Source organism: Cervus canadensis, chromosome 15, assembly GCF_019320065.1.
Source record: "Cervus canadensis isolate Bull #8, Minnesota chromosome 15, ASM1932006v1, whole genome shotgun sequence".
In the NCBI taxonomy this organism is placed as follows: domain Eukaryota; kingdom Metazoa; phylum Chordata; class Mammalia; order Artiodactyla; family Cervidae; genus Cervus; species Cervus canadensis.
In genome coordinates this window covers 69,864,678-69,888,861 of record NC_057400.1, presented here as the reverse complement: position 1 = coordinate 69,888,861, position 24,184 = coordinate 69,864,678, and positions in this window count along the sequence as shown.

The window sequence follows — 24,184 nt, the reverse complement described above, 5'->3', positions numbered from 1 at the left end:
TGGAGAGGGTGAAGCAGGGTCTTCAGAGTGAAGGAGCTTGCTGTGTGTTGTTTGACGTACTGGCCTGTGCAAGACCCGCAAAAGACCACCCTCACACACACCTTGCACTTCCCAGCATCAGTCACTGGCCTATGACTCATGGTATTTTTCATGGCTATCTATGTTTTAATTCTATTTTTCTTAATATTTTTTCTGATTTGACTTTGAATATAATCATTCCTTCTACTTGGCTGCTTAATAGCAATATTTTGCTAGTAATAGTTTCTTAAATGCATATAAAAATTAATAGCAAACTATTAATATAAAAAACTTTTCATCAGAGTCTCTGTAATCAACTCATCACCTCCAGGAACACATCACAGACCAGGGAACACAGGAGACTAGAGGAACTGCATTTTTGCTTGAAACATTGATTCTGTTAATAAACTAAGTTTAGACAAGATTCTAATCAGCAGAGATATTTCTGGGACACAACCTCTTTGTGGCTTTGCTTCTGAGCCCTGTGCTGGGTTAGCAAGACTGCAAATGGCTAGAAGCTGCACTGAACAAGTGCTGGCCCTCTAGCTCTGGCATGCTTCTCAGCAACAGACATCAGCCAGAAAAGCCAGGGGTTACATTGCAGGAAGGGGAACCCTTTCCAGGGACGAAAAATTGGCTCTTGTCTAATGCTCAGAAATGAATTGTCCAAGGAGACACATGTGCTGACAAAGCAAAGACTTTCTTGGGAAGGGCCCCCGGGTAGAGAGCAGGAGGGTAAGGGAACCCAGGAGGACTGCTCCGTCATGTGGCTCCTAGTCTTGGTTTTTATGGTGATGGGGTTAGTTTCTGGGTTTTCTTTGGCCAGTCAATCTGACTCAGGGTCCTTCCTGGTGGCACACACATGGCTCAGCCAAGATGGATGCCAGCAAGAAAGGTTCTGGGAGGTGGTAGGACAGGTGGCATCTTCTTTTGACCTCTCTGGAATTCTTCCAGTTGGTGGTGGCTTGTTAGTTACGTGTTCCTTACCAGACTCTCCTGTCATAAAATAACTCATGCAAATGGTTACTGTGGTTTCCCGCCAGGGTGGGTGGTTTCAGTCCGTGTGCTTCTCCTAACAGTTAGAGATGACAGTTAGGCTAGCAAGAATTTATTCACAAGGATGGGAGAGGTTCGTTCTTTCCTTATAAAGACTGTTAGCCCAAATTAAGTATAGGGTGACATTTTTTTGGTAATAATTTTTTGGGTAAGATTTTTTGGGTAATAATCCTTTGGAATTCTGGACCAAAACACCAACTCTGGAAGAACACTTAGAAGCAAAGAGCTCTTAGATGCAGGATCCAAATTTGGCTGCAGCTACCCCAGTATCCAGAGTACTTGCAACCCTATTGACTTCAGCATGCCAGGCTTCCCTGTCCATCACCAACTCCTGGAGCTTGCTGAAACTCATGTCCATCGAGTCGGTGATGCCATCCAACCATCTCACAATTACTATTTAATGCTAAAGGTGAGGATACTTGTCCTGTCTTCTATTTCTACATAATCTGGCTCCACTCTTTTCCTTTAGAAAACTAGTGGATATACAGAAAGCCAGGGATATGTTAGCCTGGAGAATAAATCATTATAAATGGGCTCTTCTCCAATCAAATATCATTCAGTAGATTTTACTTATTACTTTTACCTCCCACCACCCCCATTTGTTTGCATTAGCACACAGTTTCACTGACAACTTTTTTTCCCCAGTGATGTTAAAATTGAGATGAAGAAGAAGTGAATGTGATGAAGCTAGTTCCCTTGTGGAAATGGCAAGCACAGCTCATGACTGTCTGTCAACAACAGCTGTTGTAGATGTTTCCACGACACAGTAGAGGGTGTCTGTGGGGATGACCCACCTCACACGTTGGTCTGAGAGTCCCAGCAGGCAAAGTTCTACCTTATTGCTACTGAGTTCCTTTGAAATGAGTTTTCACCACTTCCTTTTGTGACTTTGGTCAATGCTGAAAAATTCTCACTACCAGAAACTTTCACATTGGTCTTTTTGTCTGGTCTTATTTTCCATCCTAACTTGATGTTGAATATCCAGCATTTCTCGAGCTGAGGTAAGAAGCTGGAGGCCTAAGACGGCACAACTGTCTGTCTGTGAAGGCGCATCCACAGCAGAGTGTGCCGTCTGGATTCTCACACCTCATCTCTTTCATGGGGGCTGCCGAGCGGAGCCGTTCCGTCAGTTACCACTGTGCTTATGTGAGTCACGGTGCCTCTGCAGAACCCTGAATATCCTGTCTTCCAACAAAGGACAGCATGGCTTAGTGAGGGAAACTCCCAGTGGAAATGTGACAGATAGATTGCCACACTGGCCCAGGCAGCACCCACAGTTGAGTGAGGACGCCCCCAGGCTTTTTCGCGTATGCTGCACCTGATCCACATGCCTCCACCTGTGCTCTGCATGTTTCCTCTTTCTTTAGCTCTTTGTGTTTTGTAGGGAAAGAGCACATGATCATGTAAAGAAGTGGTACCAGATAAAACTATAGAAATACTGAAAGACACACACACAAAAGTGTGTACAGTACAAAGAATCTCCCTTCTAGTTCAGACCCCAAACCGAGGCCCTCTCTTTAGCAAGCTTCTTAATCATCCTTTCAGAAATACTCAAGTGTGTACAAATTGTATGTATAACCCTCTTGTTTAAACAACTGAGGCATTCTATGCTCGTCGTTTTTTATGTAAAATGTGACCTTTGCACTAACCAAGATGAGTCAGGCTTTCTTCATGAACCCAAGGGACATGAAGGCAGGATCCCAGACAGGGGTTATAAAGGGTGGCTTGTGAATGCTCAGAGAGCAGTGATGGCTACCAGGACCCAGGGTCACACAGGCCTGGTATCTGTTTTGCTTTTTGATTGGGATGTTAGGTAGAGTATGCTGTAGATCAGTGTTCCCTCATGTAGGATGTTGCTTGAGTTTCCACCACAAACTTAGTAGCTAAAAACAGCACAACTTATCTTACAGTTCTGTACTTCAGGAGTCTGACATTGGCCTCACAGGCTAAATCAGGGTGCTAACAGGGCTGTGTTATATTCTGGAGGCTCTAGAGGGCCATTTCCTTGCCTTTTCCAGCTTTGAGGCTGCCCGAATTCCTTGAGTCTTGGCCCCTTCCTCCATATCTCAATCTTCAAAGCCAGAAGCATTGCATCTTCAGATCGCTTTCTGACCTTGCTTCCATCCTCATAGCTCCTTCTCTGCCTCTTTCTTCCACATTTGAGGAGCCTTGTGATTCCATATCTTAGATAATCCAGGATAATTTCCCCTTTGCTGTACAACCTAACATATTCACAACTTCCAGGGTTTAGACAGGGACATGTTAGGAGGGCCATTAATTTGCCTACTACAGATGTCAATTCCTATTACATGAAAAACAGGAATGAAGTTTTCTATTGAAAAGTTTATTTTCAAATAAACACAAGAGCCTTTGATACCCTAAGGGACACTGCATCTTTTCAAATGAGTTCTCCAAAGTGATGGGGTCTTGTGTCAGATCAACACCTACCCTCCCTCCACACCTGCCTGAAACCCAGGAAGCCACCTACAGGCCACAGGCTAGGGCAGTGAGCAGCTGCTCTCTCCTTCCTCTCCTGGTCTCCTCCCTGGCCCAGATTGTACCTCTTAGATTGTCAGTTAAGTCAGCCCATGAACATGTCCTGACTCAGAATCATGGATTTGCCAGATTAAAAATGAAGTTGTTCTGCACTGCCTTACAGGGGAGTTCCTTTGGATGGAAGGGAGACACTGGAAAGGGGGCAGACAAGGCTTAGTAAGGTGATGCAGATTACAGTTGTCTAGAGAGATCATTGTTTAAAAAAACACCCACATTTGCCAACAAAGGTCTGTCTAGTCAAAGCTATGGTTTTTCCAGTAGTCATGTATGGATGTGAGAGTTGGACTATAAAGAAGGCTGAGCACCGAAGAACTGCTGCTTCCATCTGGTGTTGGGAGACTCTTGAGAGTCCCTTGGACTGCAAGGAGATTCAACCAGTCAATCCTAAAGGAAATCAGTCCTGAATATTCATTGGAAGGACTGATGCTGAAGCTGAAACTCTAATACTTTGGCCACCTGATGTGAAGAACTGACTCATTTGAAAAGATCCTGATGCTGGGAAAGATTGAAGGCAGGAGGAGAAGGGGACAACAGAGGCTCAGATGGTTGGATGGTGTCACCGACTCAATGGAAATGAGTTTGAGTAAACTCTGGGAGTTGGTGATGGACAGGGAGGCCTGATGTGCTGCAGTCCATGGGGTCGCAAAGAATCGGACACAGTTGAGCGACTGAACTGAAGGGGGCACTTCAGACCAACTAACCAGGACCTCTGGAAGCTGGGCCAGTCCCACTCAGAGGATGCCAGTGAGAACCAAGGTGAGAAGCTCGGCTTTTCAGTCATTCTCAGAAAGGCAAGGAATATAGTTTTACTTAGAAAGAAAGTACTAGACGATGACCAGTCAGGAGATTTTGTTTCCTCATCTGTGTTTCCATGACTTCCAAAGTTCTGACAATGTGGCCTACTACCAGAACCCCAGGTGAGAATTGAGAGGTTTGGGATCTCTAATGTCCTGTCTGGGTAAGTACTTTGCTGTAAACATCTTTTTTTGTTGCTGTTGTAAACATCTTTGCCACAGACATTCTTGTCAAATAACTGATAAGGCAATTTTACCTTAAAAGTTAAAGTAACAATAAGTAAACAGTGTATGTATCCATGGCAACACTGCACAAATAACTGATCCTGTTCTGTGGATTGCACCTAAGCACTTATCTTCCAGGTCTTTGGTTCACAGAGTTTTATAAGTGTGTTTTTCACTTGTTGATTTGTCCCTGCACATTTTCACTGAGATGTCTTCCCTCCTCAGGAGAGGCACCTTTCCCAAACACTAGGACGCATGCCTGCTCATCCTCGGTCTTGCACTGTGGGCTCGTCTACGGTGCTTTTTCTTGACAGGTTGTCATATGTTTGCTGATAGACGTTCGAAAGTTCTATGGGAAATGTGAGTTCAACTCTGTGCCTTCAAGACCCTTGGCCTCTTTCTCATGCAGTGTAGTGTGTTTCAAAGTAAACCAGCTTCTGGGGCAGATCATTGTCATTTGTCAGCTTGATAAACCACTAATAATGTCATTAACTGGAAGAAAGGCTAATGGATTTCAACCAGTTGAAACTAAACTGCCAAACAGTTATTTTATCTTTCATGGAAAAATTGCCTTATGGCCTGTTAGCTATGAGGCAAAAATGTTTGTAGCAAAATGCTTTGGGTGAAAGTACCTAGAAGCCTCTAATAGAGTTTTGTTTAGCTGTGTTACAATTTGTCTACTGTTTTTGGGTTAAAAAACTGAAGTCTAGCTAAATTTAGTAGCTTACCTGAAAGAAAACTTAATTTTACATTAGCTTGATTTTATTACAAATCATTAAATTATAAATATACAAATAATTAACTAAAAACCACTCCATTTATTTTGTTTGTAATGCCAAGCATCCTTCTGGAAGCATCTTATTATATACAGTGAAGGGATTCTTGAGTCCATAGTGTTCTGAAGCCCTGCATCATAAGGCCTTATGTCTTTGGTAGCACTTCACAATTTACAGAGCAATTTTTCCACTGGTTTTCTCCAAATGCAGATCTTATTAAGTCCAGTCACAGGAATGTGAAGGTGCTGTCAGCGTGATCAGCAAGGCCATATGAAAGCCGTGGGTGAACTGCTGTTCAGAAACCTTATTGAGCTCTGACGCCCCCTGGCATGTTCACCTCCTCACCTCACTTTTCTTATCTGTAAAATGAGGGCTGTAATGATTATTTTGGGCTTCTCTGGTGGCTCAGTGGTAAAGAATCCACCTGCCAATGCAAGAAATATGGGTTCAATCCCTAGGTCAAGAAGAACTCCTGAAGAAGGAAATGGCAACCGACTCCATTCTTGTCTGGGAAATCCCAGAGGAACCTGGGCAGAGAAGCCTGGAGGGCTACAGTCCACGGGGTTGCAAAAGGGTTGGACACGACTGATCGACTAAATGACGACAACCACAACAGTGAGTGTTGTAGGGGAAGTAAATTCCTCCCAAAATAGAATCCTCTCCACAAAACAGAGCAGATAGCAAGCAGTTTTACTAGTGAATATGCACATCAGTGTACAGTGCATTTCAAGTTATCTGTGAAAAGAGATAGCAAAGGATATTCTACCCACTTACACAGCTGAGCTGCCACAGCCATTCTATGACACCCCGTTTTTAACCATGACACACAAACTCTCATAGTTAATGCACCTCACCTTCCCTAAGAGGGCTTGACAGTGTCTAAACTCACTTGGAAATCAGAAAACCACTTGCACTAGTTAAATGCCTTTATCCAATGGAATCACAAATTTCTATTACAGTCTTCCCTGCTAGCAGATGGTTACAGCTCCAAGAAAGGTACTTAGGTTACACTCTACAGTGACAGGGAGAGTGAGGTGTCCTCAGGTGTTTACATTTCAAAAGGGATGAACCCCAGATGATTGTGAAATAGTTCTGGGGTATAAAGCTAGCAAGTGGCTTATCTTTACAAAAATTTATACAGATATCAAAAGATTTATAGTCACTAAGTTTCTCATAGAAATGGTCTAGGAAAGGGAGAAAACAGAAATAATTTGTTTAAAAATGTATCCTAACAGTATTAAATAAGATAATGTGTATGATGCATCTAGCCCATAGAAAGAGCTCTATAACATAAAAAAGCTCTATTACAAAAAATATTCAGAGATCATATGCTGAAGTAATTTTCCTTGTATTTATGTTCATTATATAGGATTTCTTGGCTGTTGAGGAAAACTACAGCCTGACCACATAGGCTGTCAATCTAGAACATTTGGGCCAGAAACTAACTTTTTTATCCTTTGGTGACTCATGAGAGAGGAGGGGGAGGTTGGGAACTGGTTGTGACTAATGTGCTAAGGGTGTCTTATGTCTAGGATTTTTCTCCTCTTGTTTAATTGTCCTAGAAATTCTGAGAGGTAAATATCATCACCCATGTGTAGATAAGATGAAACATGAGCCATTCAAGGACCAGTCAAGATTGCATGAAGGAACTGACTACTTGACCCCAGGGGCAGACTTTCCCTCCACACCTAGGGGTTCCCCTGGGGACTGGCCCAAGGCCTTGGGTCTCTAATAAAGACCATAACATTACTTCAGACTCTTCTAGAAATTTTGCTAAATGCTTAGGTTTAGTAAATACCCATTTTGGACATATAGACTGTGTTCCATCTTCAAATTTTTTATTCAATTAGTTATCAAGTTAAGAAGAAAAAAGAGAATTTTATTTAAGCCAAACTGAGGATTATAACTTGGGAGGCAGATTCTCAGAAAGCTCTGAGAACTCTTCCACCTGTTAGAAGTCGAAGGCATAGTCATATGCATAAGGCATGGTCATATGCATTTTTGAGACAAAGAATCATACATCAAAATGACAAACTGATATTTTACATAAAAGTCATCAAGGATACACACACACTGCAGGCAAACACATACAAAGAGAGCAACAAGTCACCGTGACTTACAGAGCTAGGAAAGGACTCTATCCTTTTTTTCAAGAAGGTATTAAATAATTTATTGATTACACATGATAATGGATTATACACAAACTTCATTCCCATCTATAACTTTATCTGGTACCATAATTCAACTAGATATATTGCATAGGATGTGCCAACAATCATATTAATAGCCAAAAACTCCATGACTCTGCTTGGGTGACCCTTTTAATGGTAAACTCCGGGTCACAACACAGTAACTGTCAGTTCAACTACATCAAGGTTTCTGAAGACAATGGTTTCTACACTCCAGAAGGTTGTAAATAAATTTTGAATAGAACCTGGCATCACCCTGAAGGAATTCTAACTTCACACTGTTGATATAGTTTACCAAAAATGTCTTCAGAGTAGACTAACTTTACACAGCACATTTTTAAAAAAGACACAGTTGTTCAGCGTCATAGTCAAATTATTGCATTCAGCAATTAACAATATGTGTACACAAAAAAGCTACATTAAAACCCCTTTTTGGACTGCTTTACACTTAGAACAGAAACTAAACTAATCTGTTATATAGTTTGTCATACATAGAGTCCTCAAGTTTTTTTTTGCCCATACACAATGAGTCTTGTCTAAAACAAGTCTCCTTTGTAGCAGTTAGGCCCTACCACCACTGTGTTTCATTGAGTTGATAAATCTATTGTAACCTGTAGCTTCCCTGTCACTTCTCTGACTCTTCTGCTAAACTTTGTTTCCTGGCTGTAATTAAAACCTTCTGCCACTGTTATAAATACAGGTACTGCTGGAACCTTGGCCAGGACTTCTGCCTCCAAAGGTTCCTCCTTTCATGGTTCCAAAATTTGAAGACTGATTGTTGTAATTGCCAAAATCACTGTAACTTCCACCATATCCAAAATTGCTTCCATTACCACCACCAAAACTGCTTCCACCTCCTCCGTTGTTATAGATGTCATAGCTGCCTCTCCCACCATAGCCACCTCTCCCACCATAGCCACTGCCCTGGTTTCCATAACCCTGTCCATCACTTCCACAGCCTCTGCTTTCTCCAGCATAACCAGGGCTGCCTCCTCCATAACTACCATGATTACCAAATCCATTATAGCCATCCCACGACCACCGTATCCACCACTACCAGGGCTGCCACCAAAGCCACCTCAACCATTCAAGTTCCTTCAAAACCAAAGTTGTCATTTCCACCAAAACCACCTGTAATCACCACCAAAGTTTCCAGAACAACTGTGACTCCCTTGACTAGATACTTGCCACTTCTTGCTTAGATAGGGCTTTCCATACTTCATAGTTACGGCCATTCACAGCGTGTGTCTGACTTTTTGTGACCCCATGGACTGTAGCCTACCAGGCTCCTCTGTCCATGAGATTCTCCAGGCAAGAAAACTGGAGTGGGTTACCGTTTCTTTCTCCAGGGGATTTCCTGACCCAGGGATCGAACCTGCATCTCCAGGTTTTCCTGTATTGGCAAGTGGGTTATTTACCACTAGCACTACCTGGGAATTCCATTCACAGTGTGGTATATTTCTGAATGACTATAGAGTCATTGTCTTGTCTATAGAGTCATGGTCATCAAAGCAAAACCTCTTTTTACCACTGCCTCAATCATTCATGATTTCAATCACTTCAGATTTCCCACACTGTTCAGATAAACTCTTAGGTGATGTTCTTAGTGTCTTCCTTAATACCACCAATAAAAATCTTTTTCATAGTTAAGTGGTCACCAGGTCTTTGAGAGTCTTCTCTTGAGAGAGCCATCTTTGGTTCCACAAGTCTTCCATCCACCTTGTGTGGCCTTGCACTCCTCTCTGCACCCACCTCCTGCACAGTGGCATATGTGAGGAACCTGAAGCCTCTAGAGCACTTGGTGTTTGGATCCCTTATCACCACAGATAGGCTGTGAGGGTTCCCCACTGCTCAGAATGGTTCCTCAGACTTGCATCAGTTGTTTCAAAGCTCAAACCTCTGATGAAGAACTTCCCAAATTGAGGATCCTACCACGGACACACCTAGAAAGCGTCAACGCTAATGAGTGAATCCATAGTCTCTATCCAGGTGCATGGCTGAGAGTCTGGCCATTTCAAGGGAAGAAGCAAAGGACTTGAGACGAGAGCAAACCTTGGACCTTGCCCAGTTGTCAGAAATATGACCTGTGCTTTCTTGCACACTTGAGGAGCTGCCCCTGTTGCTATGGTTCATCTATCATAATCTGAGCTTTTTGTATGCAAAGCATGTCATTGAGTGGGCCCAGCATCTCTAGTTCTCCTTTTGCATGAGATGAGCCATGTGGCTTTGTTCTCGTATTTGTGCCAGGGAAAAAAAGAGAGTCCCAGAGAGTTCTGAGGGACTGAACCTGATTGTAGATCTGCTCAAGGACAGGCCTGGAAGGAGCATAAGTAGGTCCTGATGAGACTTTCAGTACTGTGATTTCCCTCACTGGTCACACGCATCCATGGGTGTGCAACATTCCTCATACTCAGAGGGGAGATGGAGGGGTGGATTACGTCCTTTTCCAGGAGCTACCCTTCTGCAAACTTCCATTAGGTGACTTGCCCACTGGTAGCCACATTTAAGTGTTTACTAAGTTATTATTTTTCACTTTTTCCTCTGCTGTGCTTAGCTGCTCAGTCACATCTGACTCTTTGCGACCCCATGGACTATAGCCCACCAGTTTCCTCCATCCATGCGGATTCTTCAGGCAAGAACACTGGAGTGTGCCATGCCCTTCTCCAGGGGATCTTCCTGACCCAGGAATTGAACCAGGGTCTTCTGCTTTGCAGGCAGATTCTTTACCAGCTGAGCCACCAGGGAAGCCCTTTTCCTTTTCCTCTACTATTTGCTATTAAAACTTCAGAAGCCTAGAGTTACTTCCCAAAAAGATATTGAAGAAATTAATTTTACATCAGAAGACTAGAGAGGAACTGAAATATGCTGGCATGTACCTCCATAGGCAGCTTTGGAAAAAGTCATAGAGTCATTAAAGTAAAATGAAACACATTTTTTATTCTCATGCAATTCTGTCAGTGTTTCATTTGTACTACAATGCAGCAGTTCTCTCATGAGCATTGGAAAGAAAGTAATAATAAATTAGTGAAGACATTTCTGTACTTATGAAACTTGCAGTTCAATGACAAACTAGAAAATTCATAAAAGACAGTACTTGTGTGCATGTGAAGTTGTAATGAGGGTGGGAAGGGAAATGAGACAGAGAGACTGGAGGGGAGGTGATGTCCATGGGTATCACTGCAACCACTCTTGCTTTATATCCAAGGGCTTGTTGAAACATAAAAACCGTCCAGGGTTTGATGTACTAGTTCCTGTTTGTCTGTTATGCTCTGTTTTTTGTCTTTGTCTTCCTTTGTTCCACTGACCTATGGAACAGATGTGCTAATCCAAACCACGTAATGTCCACAGTTAGGTTCCAGTGCTAGTAAGGCACCTCATGACTAATATACAAGTCTTTAAAAATAGAAGAGCAGCCTACCTCCAGAACAAAGCTTGCAGGCATTTCTGCTTCATGTCTTAAATAAATCCTGGCTAAAATCTGGGGAGTTGGCTTATTTAGACCAGGACCTTCTCCCCAGGTTGTTGATTTCCTTAAAATAAAGCTACTTTTCCATTACCTGATACTTGTCTCTCAGCGTTGGCTCCTTGCATGATGAGCAGTCAAGCCTGTTTGGTAATGTCATGATGGAATAGCTACTGGGTCTTTACTACGTGGGATCTTCTAGGGAGAACTCCTCACCATCATTTGACCAGAGACTGTAAGGGAAGGAGGGAGACCCTCATGTGATTGTTGAGGGGTGAATTCTATGCAGAGGGAAGGGTTAATGCCAGGCCCTGGGGCATGAGCATTCTGTCACACTCAAGGAGCAGTAAGGAGGTCTGTGAGGCTGGAGCAGGGTTAGGCCTGGCCACGTTGTTGATGGGTAACCAGGTGTCAGATCCCTAGGACTCAGGGGCGATGTGTGCATTTTGGCTTGAAATCCGATGAGCAGAAATCTATGGGGAGGATGGACTGAGGAGGGGCTTGACTGGACCTCTTTTGTTGGGTGGAGAACAGCTTACAGGGTTAGGGCAGGAGAAGGAGGGTGGTTAGCTGCTGCAGCCACAGCCTTCCTGTAAAGAAGTGAAGGCAGCCTCGACCAGGTAGAATAGGGAGAGTGAAGTAAGGGTCATTTCTGGAGCTGTGGTGTCAGACTTGGGTGGCTGGGAGGAGAGAGGGAAGGTCAATAGAGTCCACAAGTCTGGGGCTTGAAACATCTGTCAGAAAGGACTTACTGTCATGGGACGTGGAGCCTGAAGGAAAGCAGGTTCAAGGGAGGAATCTAGTTTGGCTTTGGCATCTTCAGTGCCCACACAGAGACATAGAGGCAGTGGTGGGGTGTGTGTGTGTGTGTAAATCTGGACTGTAAGGAAAGGTTTGGAAAGGATAAATATATGTAGAAGTCGTGACAGGATTAGCTATCACTAATGCCACAGACTTGATGAGGTCAGCAAGGGGATGTGTTACTGAGAAAGAAAACTGGTCCAAGAGCTACATCCCAGGTCAAAACTAATGCTAAAGGGCTGGGGAGAGAAATAGAGAGCATCCATGGAGCCAGAAAAAGAAAGGTACATGAGTTTAGAAAAAGGCACCAAACAACAAAGACAGTGATAAAAACTATACAATGTATAGAGAGTTAGTGGTTCAGTAGTGTCCAAATATTTGCGACCCCATGGAGTGTAGCCCACCAGTCTCCTCTGTCTGTAGAATTCTGCAGGCAAGAATACTGGAGTGGGTAGCCATTCCCTTCTCCAGGGGATCTTCCCGACCCAGGAGTCAAACCCAGGTCTCCCATTTTGTCGGCAGGTTCTTTACTGTCTTGAGTCACCAGAACTGGAATCTAAATGAAGGAAATATTTAAAAGAGAGAGACATTGACTGTCACGTGAAGTCAGTAGAAAATACTGAGGACTGAGAAGCTATTTACCATGATACAATTATTCCAAAGTGTGATTGTGATGCAGACACAGCTCTGTGCATTAACTCACACAAAAGCAAAGAATTGTATATTTAAATGAGTGGCTATATGGAATGTAAAGTATATCTCAAGAAATCTACTACATAATAAAAGAGTGTTTATATTTATTAGGACATATCTACTGAATAGTGTACTTCCCAGGTATACTTAACCCAGGGAAAGTAAAAACAGGTATTTAGAAAAAAGAGATGTGTATAGATATGCAAAATATATTTACAACACCACACACTTCAACTCACCCAAATGTCCATTGTAAAAGAATAGATGAAGATTTTGTGATATACTTTTACAGGGAAAAATTATTCAGCCCTAAAACCAGAAAGAACTGCTTTCTCAAATAAAAATATGTGACTCAAACAAACAAACAAACAAACAAACCCAAAAAAACCTTACGTAGAACAAAAGAGAGAAACATCGAAGTGTATGTTGTGATTTACTTAGTGTTTGTTAAGTTCAACTTCTGCCAAACTGACAGATGTTTAAAAAACAAACTGAGGCAGTATGGGGTAAGAGTGGGTGTGTTTCAACTGAAATGTGACAAGTCTTTTCAGTTCTAATGGATATGATTGATAAGTTTGTTGATACATTGAAGTTTTGGACACTGTAGAGGTTATGAATTTTAAAGATTTGTGAAGACATAAAGTGAAGATTGACACATTTCACTATGTTTCAATTGTATATTGATGTAGACACGCTAAGAAAGAGGTAAAGAAAAATTACGATTAGACAACAGAATAACATTTTATTTACAAATCTCCCTATGACCCCTGCTTCCTCTAAATACTGTCCATTCCAGGATGCTGTTTGCTGATTGGGTTCCAGGTGGAATGTTGGGTTTGCTGTGGCTGGTGGTGCCATAGTAACTGGGCACCTGTGGTGAGTGAGTGCCATGGAGGGGCTGCCATCCTCTATGAAGCCTGCTTTGGGCTTATCCTTGGGAAACTGAGTGAGATGGTGATGTTGCTGCTGCCAAGTGGCCAGAGTTCACAGTTCACTTTCCAGAGTCTTCAGTGGGAGACAGTGGTGTATCTGCCTGTCATTAGCTTATTGGTGGGTCTCTTATTTACATTTAGACTTTTTCAGTTTGTTAGAAGTCGACTGTATGTAAGACACGAAAAGCAGCTCACAGAAACACTGGCTGCACAGATTGATGAGAAATGCCAACTCACTGACAAGTACCATGCTGCCAAAATGAGTATGCAGAGATGGAGACATCTTTAGAGAATGCCAGGCTAGAGGGTGAGTCAATAAATGTACTCAGTCTTACTGACACTTACAGAAAATTGAGGAGTGTCAACTTGATTTTGAGGTAGGAACCCAATTCTCTGGTTCAAGAACTGATCAAAGAGAGATTCATGCAGCCTAAACAAGAAGAGATGGAGGAGATGCTAAAAGTGCTCAAGTCCCTGGAAGAGGTCATGAGAACCTCCAGATCCCAAGGCCTTTTCCAAACCAGCCAGCAGGCCAAGCACCAAGCCCTGATTGTCTCTTCCCTAGGAGTGGGCCTGAGTACGAACTGTGCTGTTCCCCACCCTCCTCTCAGGCCTCCCAGCATGCCGGGCTGCATTCACCCACCTCCATGACTCTCCACCAGAGCTACATTCAGACCAGTGAGTGCAGGGGAGCCCCCACCATGGGCTCCAGTTCCTCAGACTTTATATGCTGAGCACAGTGGTGATGTCCTTCCTGGTCAACCTCTTTCATTTAAATGTGATGGAATTCCTAGAACATGCCAAAGAAAGTGGGATTTTCTCTTTTTACAGAATGCTTGGATTATTTCTTGTTACAGTGAAAGAAAAGTACTTTAGAGACTAGTCTTTTACTCAGTTTGAATCTTCATTAAGCCACAATTCTCAAAATAGTTTTGGCATATATTATATATCAATCCTGTAGAATATATATATATATATGTGTGTGTGTGTGTAATATATAGTATTCTATGTACAAATATTGCATTATGTGAAAATATATGCAGTTCACAATTATAGACTTTTATCTGGTAATAGTAATACTTATAGATCTGAATTCCTAACAGTTACATGTTTAAGTCAAAGAACTTGCCTGCCTTTTTGTTTTTATAAAATGTAATCCCTCTGTGAAAGTGAAGTCGCTCAGTCGTGTCTGACTCTTTGTGACCCCATGGACTGTAGCCTACCAGGCTCCTCCATTCATGGGATTTTCCAGGCAAGAATACTGGAGTGGGTTGCCATTTCCTTCTCCAAGAGATCTTCCCGACCCAGGGATTGAACCCTGGTTTCCCACATTGTAGGCAGACGCTTTACCGTCTGAGCCATCAGGGAAGTCTAATCCTTATTTGAGAGGCTATTAAATAGAATACTTAGAAAGAAATTTTTATAGCAATATTTATATTCAAATTTAATAATGGCTACATTTGAAAAATGACATGGAGATTGTTTCCTTTCACTGCAAGACTATCGCGGTATGAGCTTTTGGACCCAAGAAGAAATCCAGCTGGACAATATGAGGGAATTGCCAGTCACTGCTCCTCATCTTTCCCTCCCCATCATGCAGTCAGTAGAAGGTTAGGGAATTCTCAAGGTTTTCTCGTCACATAATTGAGTCCAAGTTCCACAATTAACATCTTTATTTGTAAATGACGTCCTTTCCTTAGACATGAGCACAAACTGGTTTTTATCATGATGTAAGGAAAGCAGCACATAACACTTTTATAACTGGAGGGAATCACATGACAGAGATAGCGTCAGGATATGGTAAATGGCGTTTCCCCACAATTGATAAGTAAAAGTGTGCTTGGATTGGAGAAAATTAATGAAAACCAAAAAGAAAGTCCATATCTCTTTGTCGGGGTGATGTGCAGGGGATGGGGAGAAGGGAGAGGACGATTCCAGATATGAAAATTAAACTGAAGTCATGGTATGTGTTGGGATGTGATAGGCTTTATGGAGAAATATGAGCAGGGAAAGTGGAACCAGTGGACTGCGGGGGGTGATGGTCTTAGTAGAAGTGGTCCTGGAAGGCTGTTCCAAGGAGGGGCCACTTGAGCCTTGAGGACACCTGGGTAGAAGCTTTGTAATCTGAAGGGACAGTAACAAGTGATATCTCTGAAGGAGGCAGGATCATGGTAGGTGTGAGTACCAGCCAAAATGCAAGGTGGCCAAAATGCAGTGAGGGGATGGCAGAAATGGGGGTGAAGGCCACCAGGTATTCAAAAATGGAGGGGGCTGACACCACAATAAAGAGTTTGATTTCCTTTTAAAGAACATGGCCTGCCATTCTGGCTAAAGCTTAACCCAAGATGAAGTCTGTGACATTGATTTGAGGCTGAGAACAGTGATGGCTGGGCTGAGGGAAGAAATGAAGGTGGAAATGGAGAAATGGAATCAGGTCCAGAATGAGTCCTACAGGGATAGACCATGAGATATGATGATGCCTGTGAGTCCCACATAAAAGAGGAGTTGGAATAAAGTCAAGAAATTTCTCTCTGAGCAACGGCATCAGAGATCGTGTTTTCTTTTGAAATGGGGATGAAGGCAGAGGAGTGTAGTTGGATGGAAAATTGGGAGGAGACAAGGTCCTCTGACACCAGAGCAGAAGTACCAAGTGCACAGGGTTATACAAGGGTCTTAGGGGTCAGGGAGTGATTACAGATGTAGTATAAATGTGAAGAGTCATTGGGGAGTGAAGTTCCTTTGCAGAGAAGTAGCCCAAGGGCTGGGTTAGTTTCATCAAGTAAACTCTGTGGGCCTGTTTGTGCTCAGAGGCAAATTTGGGTTTCCAGGTATCAACAATAAAGCAAATTTCTGCAGTGGTGGTTTCTTTGACTCTGTCCCCACATGTTTGGGCTTGAGCTGTGCAGAATCCCCATCCTAGTCCTTTTCACAGCATGGGAAGGGACATGTGAGATAGTCATAAAGCCCTGAGAGAAATGAGGAATGTGGTTGAACCATCGCAGAGTCATGGTACAGGAAGTGCTGCTCTTGTCTTTGCCCCTTGTCAAATGATGCCAACCAGTGTTTGACCTGGAGGCTCAGCCTGCAATTAGATTTTGAACTCTGGGATGTGCCTCTGTGTATCCTAACCCTCACGGTCAGGTGATCTTCAGACAGTAAGAGATCCCACCTTCCCTTATACTTCTCAGGCCAATTTCCAGCACTGTAAGCCTATGAACCATTGAATCTGTTCCCTCCCACTTCCTAAGGCTGAGGTTCACCATGCTTTAGCCAGGAAGTCAGAACCCATGAATGCCTCATGAGTCCTCTAATCCCGCTTTGCAATTAGCCAGAAAATAAATAACCCAGATGGGAAAAGAAATTAAAAGCATACATTATGTGGATCTCAGTCCATCCTCATGAGGACAAAATAAGGTAGCATCTGCTATAACCCCATATTACAGAGGTGTAAACTGAGATGCCAACAAAGGTCCATCTGGTCAAGGCTATGGTTTTTCCAGTGGTCATGTATGGATGTGAGAGTTGGACTGTGAAGAAAGCTGAGTGCCAAAAAAATTGATGCTTTTGAACTATGGTGTTGGAGAAGACTCTTGAGAGTCCCTTGGACTGCAAGGAGATCCAATCAGTCCATCCTGAAGGAGATAAGTCCTGGGTGTTCATTGGAAAGACTGATGCTGAAGCTGAAACTCCAATACTCTGGCCACCTCATGCGAAGAGTTGACTCATTGGAAAAGACCCTGATGCTGGGAGGGATTAGGGGCAGGAGGAGAAGGGGACGACAGAGGATGAGATGGCTGGATGGCATCACCGACTCGATGGGCATAAATTTGAGTAAACTCTGGGAGTTTGTGATGGACAGGGAGGCCTGGCGTGCTGCGATTCATGGGGTCGCAAAGAGTCGGACACGACTGAGTGACTGAACTGAACTGAACTGAACTGAAACTGAGATGCAAGAAAATTCAGTCCTCTTTCCTAATTGACCACTCCTGCAAGTCAAGGCCAGCATTCAGGGCTCTAATAGGAAGACCCTGCATGTGAATGTTTATTATGTGGGTCCCATGGGAGCCAACAAAACAGGGAGAAGAGGGTAACTTTCTCAACTGCCCTGAATCTATAGTTGACAATAAAGCCATTTGTGGTGATGTGTGAAGGGAGTACACATGATGACATATGTACTCAGAGTGTATTTTGAGTGCATACTATGAATTCAAGTGGTTCTGCTCAAATTTTCCAAGGTGAGTCAGGACTTTATTCCATGCAGGTATGCAAAGCTGCAAATGAGAGTAGTAAGCCTGTTGGTCGATTGTGCAACTGGGTGGTTGTACAACCATAAACCTATGCATAGTATGTATGCACATATACCTGTACCTACATGTACACACACACATACATATGTATAGTTGTAATATAGAAACATGAGAGTACTCAATAGACAGAATATCTTCCCTATTTTAAAAATACATGAAAAGATAATTACGTTTTCCTATATTTTTTTCTTTTTTTCCCTGTTCTTTGGGGGAACTCTTTGCATTTTCTTCTCCATTTTTTCATGCTAGAAGATGCCCTCCTCCACTTGTTCACATTGTGTGCAGGGTAGGAATCAGCTGACTGTGAACTCTATGTGCCTGGCTGATAGCCTGGATCTCAGTGCTCCTCATTGTGCTAATTGATGGGAAGCTTACAGAGCAGGAGGTCTTTGACCTGGACTGGATATCTCTAGATGTCCACACACGTGTTCTTTAGTCTCCTGACTGGCAGGATTAAGCATGGGTGCCAGGATTCTGGAAACTGATCAGGGAAAGAAGAGGTGGGATCCCATTTGTAAAACGTGATTAAGGCTCTTGTTTTCAGCAGGACAGCTTATCCACCTACCTCACTTTTGCTCAGCATGATTTTTATGAGATTTAACCAATTCTTGTATCTATGAAACTGACCCATTTTAATCCTGAGTTTCCTAGTGTAACCTTTATATAGCTACACTGTGTTTATACATTTTGCTATTGCAGGATATGGACTATGTCTCCAGTTCTGAAGGGAATTTAAAGAGCTACTGTAAACATTTAGTCACACAATTTTGGGGACCTATTTTTTCCCTTGGATAAAAACCTGATGTCCAAATGGCTGGTTCATGCATAAGTTGTGTGTTTAGAGTAATTTTTTTTATCAATATAAGAGCTTAAGTTGTTCCATATCATGCTATTTGCTATTTTTTTTAGTTGTTATAATGGATATCATTGTTACTGTTATTAAGCATAAAAGTCAATATATTTTGGTGGAGAAGTTACCCTCTTCTCCCTGTTTTGTTGGCTCCCATGGGACCCACATAATAAACATTCACATGCAGGGTCTTCCTATTAGAACCCTGAATGCTGGCCTTGACTTGCAGGAGTGGTCAATTGGGAAAGAGGACTGAATTTTCTTGCATCTCAGTTTCAGTTCAGTTCAGTTCAGTCAGACACAACTGAGTGTCTGACTCTGTGTCCCCATGGACTTCAGCATGTCAAGCTTCCCTGTCCTTCATTGTTTCCTGGTGTTTGTTCATACTCATGACTATTGAGCCAGTGATGCCATCCAACCATCTCTTCTCCTCCAGCCCTCAGTCTTTCCCAGCATCAAGGTCTTTTCCAATAAGTCAGCACATTGCATCAGGTGGTCAAGTTATTGGAGATTCAGTCGGCTTCAGTCCTTCCAATGAATATTCAGGGTTGATTTCCTTTAGGGATTGACTGGTTTCATCTCCTTGTTGTCCAAGAGATTTTCAAGAGTCTTCTCCAGCAGCATGTTTTGAAAGCATCAGTTCTTCAGTACCCAGTCTTCTTTATAGTCTAACTGTCACATCTGTACATGACTACTAGAGAAACCATAGCTTTGACTACGTGGACCTTAGTTGGCAAAGTGATCTCTCTGCTTTTTAATACACTGTCTAGGTTTGTCATAGCTTTTCTTCCAAGGAACAAGTGTCTTGCAATTCCATGGATGCAGTCACCATCAGCAGTGATTTTGGACCACAAGGAAATAAACTCTTGACACTGTCCCCATTTTTTTCCCATCTGTTAGCCATGAAGTGATGGGACTGGATGCCTTGTTCTTAGTTTTTTAAGTGTTGAGTTTTAAGCCAGAGTTTTCACTCTCCTGCTTCACCCTCATCCAGAGACTCTTTAGTTTCTCTTTGCTTTCAACCATTAGGGTGGCATCATTTGCATATCTGAGGTTATTGATATTTGTGCCAGCAATCTTGATTCCAGCTTATAATTCATCCAAGCTGGGATTGCTCATGGTGTACTCTACATAGAAGTTAAATAAGCAAGGTTACAATAGACAGCCTTGCCATACTCCTTTCCCAGTTTTGAACCAGTCCATTGTCCCATGTCCAGTTCTAACTATTGCTCTTCTTCACCTGCATACAGGTTTCTCAGGAGGTTAAGGTGGCCTGGTATTTCCATTTCTTTTAAGAATTTTCCAGATTGTAGTGATCCACAGAGTCAAAGGCTTTAGCAGTCAATGAAGAAATAGATGTTTTTCTGGAATTCCCTTGCTTTTTCTATGGTCCAACGGATATTGGCAATCTGATCTCTGTCAATTTGAGCCCTCCTCAGAGCTGACTTCAACTCTTAAGCAAACACCCAAAGATGGGACATTCACCCTATTTATAGCCTCAATCCCACCTTTCTGGCAAGACATTTCTCTTCATTTTTCTAAAGTTTCCAATTTGTAAGACACATATTTTCAAAACCTTATTTGACATAGGAAATATGATATTTGTGATTTGTCTTAAAATTTTTCAATAAATAAATATACTGGGGGAAAAGAGTTAAGATTGGCAATGGTTGGTTGTTGAACCCAATTATATTGAATCAATTTCCCCCCTTTTGTGTATATTTGAAAATACAAAATTTAACAATAGAAACTATAGATCTTATAAAGTACTTATAAAACTATAATATTATCAGAAAAGTTAGGATTCAATATCATGTTATAAACAACATTTTTAAAATCTTTTTGTTTAAAGAAATATCCTTTAGCTTATCCATGCTCATTAGTGAACAATCCATATTGCTCATGAAGATGTTACTATTGATTTAAACTCATAAATGTAATTACTTTTGTATATAACTAAATTATGCAATTATAAGTAATAACCATTACATCTAAAAGTATATTTGTCTTGACTCATATTATAGATGTTTAATGAAGGCATGAGGCAACCTCCTTTGTATGTTTTGTCTGCTCATATCTGTGGGTCCTGGTCCTGGCAGGTCATGGACCCAGCTTTTGGGAGGCTTCATGGCAGCCAGGCTCACCAATTCCCTACTAGTTTATTTCACAGCCTCTCTAATTAACCTCCCATTTAAAAGTTTAAAACATTTAATCAGTATCAAAAACTATTTCATCTTTGAAGGGAACATATCTTTTTCAGAAAACAGTTTTTTGCTTTTTTTTCAGTTATTTTTATTAGTTGGAGGCTAATTACTGTACAATATTGTAGTGGTTTTTGCCATACATTGACATGAATCAGCCATGGATTTATATGTATTCCCCATCCCGATCCCCGCCCCCCCCACCTCCCTCCCCATCCCATCCCTCTGGGTCTTCCCAGTGCACCAGCCCTGAGCACTTGTCTCATGCATCCAACCTGGGCTGGTGATCTGTTTCACCCTTGATAATATACATGTTTCAATGCTGTTCTCTCAAAACATCCTACTCTCACCTTCTCCCACAGAGTCCAAAAGTCTGTTATGTACATCTGTGTCTCTTTTTCTGGAAAACAGTTTTTATACTAAAATCCTAGGACAATTTGTATCAGAGTTGCAAGGCATGCTCTGTACTATGATACAAGGACCCCTGTCCCTCTTTTGATAATTAGGACAATTGAAAATTAGCAAGTCCCAGGAGAAGCCTCCAAACCACTCCCCTCTTGGTTCAGAGCAGGCTCCTCATCAGACACTAGTGAAATATGAGGTTGGGGGGCAGAGTACAACCTTTGAAAAATTGAGGACCCAACATAAACGAATTAGAGCCCAATGGGTCCAGGATGGCAGGCAAGTCAACTTGAATGAGTACTTGTTTCTCAGTATGGGCTCAGTGTAGCACATCCACAAGCTAATGACACACTCGGAGGCATCATGACAGTTCCAAGGCCAACTCTCAAAGATCAAAATGTGGGTGGTCATCCAATTCCTGAAAATCTCCACCCCTCCCCCCAAATAGTTGGAATAATCTTCCCACTCATTAGCCAATGAAATTATCCAGCCTCTCTCCTTCTGAGATGGCCCACACTCTGTCTGTGGAGTGTGTTTATCTCTAAATATATCCACTTCTCACCGTGTCTCTACTGAATTCTTTCTGCGATGAGACATCAAGAATCTGAGCTTCATTATGTCGTGAAACCAGGTCTGTGTCTCAGTTGGAAGACTGGGTTTTGCCTGGATTTGATTCCTGGCCATGTGGGCTTGTTAGGTAGTTAGAATAGGGAGACAGGGCCTAGGATAGCGGTCAAAGTAAGCAGTATCTAGATAAAAAAAGGGAAGTCATGGACAAGAGTGAAAACCTCTGGTGGGAATACACACCCCCTTCCCTGATTGGTCCTGAGTGTAACTAATCATGCAAATTCTGGGGCAATCCCCTATTTTGCATAGAACATAAAAGATCAGTCCCCAGGAGCCTGCTCAGGGAAGGAAACCTGGGGTATAAAAGAGGGATGCAAAACTGGTACAGGGCCACTCCTGTGAGGATTGGTCTACTCTCACACCTTGAGAGAGTGTTTCTTGCTGCTTGCCCAATATATCTTGCCTGCTTGAGCTGAACAGTAGTGTGTCATTTCAATTATTTGGTACAATGAGACAGGAACTCAGGAAGAAGAAGCAGCTTGACTTTTTGGTGCCATGACTCAGATTGCCTACCTCGCATCCAACCATCTCATCCTCTTCTCCTCTTGCCTTCAGTCTTTCCCAGCATCAGAGTCTTTTCCAGTGACTTGGCTCTTCCCATCAGGTGGCCAAAGTATTGGAGCTTCAGCTTCAGCATCAGTCCTTCCAATGAATATTCAGTGTTTATTTCTGTTACGATTGACCGGGTTGATTTCCTTACTGTCCAAGGGACTTTCAAGAGTCTTGTCCATTATCACTCTATGAAAGCATTAATTCTTTGGTGTTGAGCCTTCTTTATGGTCTAATTCTCACATCTGTACATGACTACTGGAAAAACCATAACTTTGACTACATGGATCTTTGTTGGCAAAGGGATGTCTATATTTTTTAATACGTGGTTTAGGTTTGTCCTGGGTTTTCTTCCAAGAGCAAGTGTCTTTTAATTTCATGGCTGCAGCCACAGCCCTCAGTGATTTTGGAACCCAAGAAAATAAAGTCTGTCTCTGTTCCTGTTTTTCCCCCATCTCTTTGCCATGAAGTGATGGGATAGGATGCCATGATCTTAGTTTTAGTTTAGCTTTATGAATGTTTACGATCTTTAGTTTTTTGAATGTTGAGCTTTAAGCCAGCTTTTTCACTCGCCTCTTTCACCCTCATCAAGATGCTCTTTAGTTCCTCTTAGCTTTCTACCATTAGGATGGTGACATCTGCATATGTGAGGTTGTTGATATTTCTCCTCACAATCTTGATTCCAGCTTGTAATTCATCCAGTCTTGCATTTCAAATGATGTACTCTGCATAGAAATTAAATAAACAGGGACAATATGCAGACTTGACGTACCCCTTTTTCAATTTTGAACCAGCCCATTGTTCCTTGACCGGTTCTACCTGTTGCTTCTTGACCTGCATACAGGTTTCTCAGGTAAGGTGGTCTGAAAATTGAGGAATTTTCCACAGTTTGTTGTGATCCACACACTAAAAGGATTTAGAGTAGTCAATGCAGCAGAAATGTATTTCTGGATATCCCTTGCTGTTTCTATGATCTAATGGATTTGGCAAATTGATCTGTGGCAATTTGAACCCTCCCCAGAGCTGACTTCAGCTCCTAATAAACACCCAGAGATGGGACATTTGTCCTATTTATAGCCTTTATTCTATCTTGCTGGCATGAGATTTCCCTTCACTTTGCATTTGTAAGACACATATTTTCAGAACCTTATTTGACATAGGAAATATCATGATGACTTAAAAAACTTCAAGAAAAAAATGTGTTGGGAATAATTAATGAAATAAGATTGGCAATGGTTGCTTGTTGAACCCAATTTTATTGAATCATCATTTCAGCTTTTGGGCATATTTCAAAATACAAAATTTAGTAAAAGAAACTCTAGATTTTGGGAAATACTTATACAACTTTAATACTATCAGAAAGGTTTGGATTCAATATTTTATAAACCAAACAGTTTAAAACCTTTTTGTTTAAAAATATCCTTCAGCGTATCTGTGTTCATTAGTGTTCATCCATGTCACTCCTGAAGAAGTTATTTGGTTGAAAGTCATAAATATAATCACTTTTGTATATAACTAAATTATGCAATTATAAGTAATAACCATTACACTTAATTTTTAAAATTTATTTATTTTAATTGGAGGCTACTTACAATATTGTAGTGGTTTTGCCATACGTGGACATGAATCAGCCACGGGTGTACATGTGTTCCCCATCCTGAGTCCCACACCCGCCTCCCTCCCCATCCCATCCCTCTGGGTCATCCCAGTACACCAGCCCTGAGCACCCAGTCTCATGCAATGAA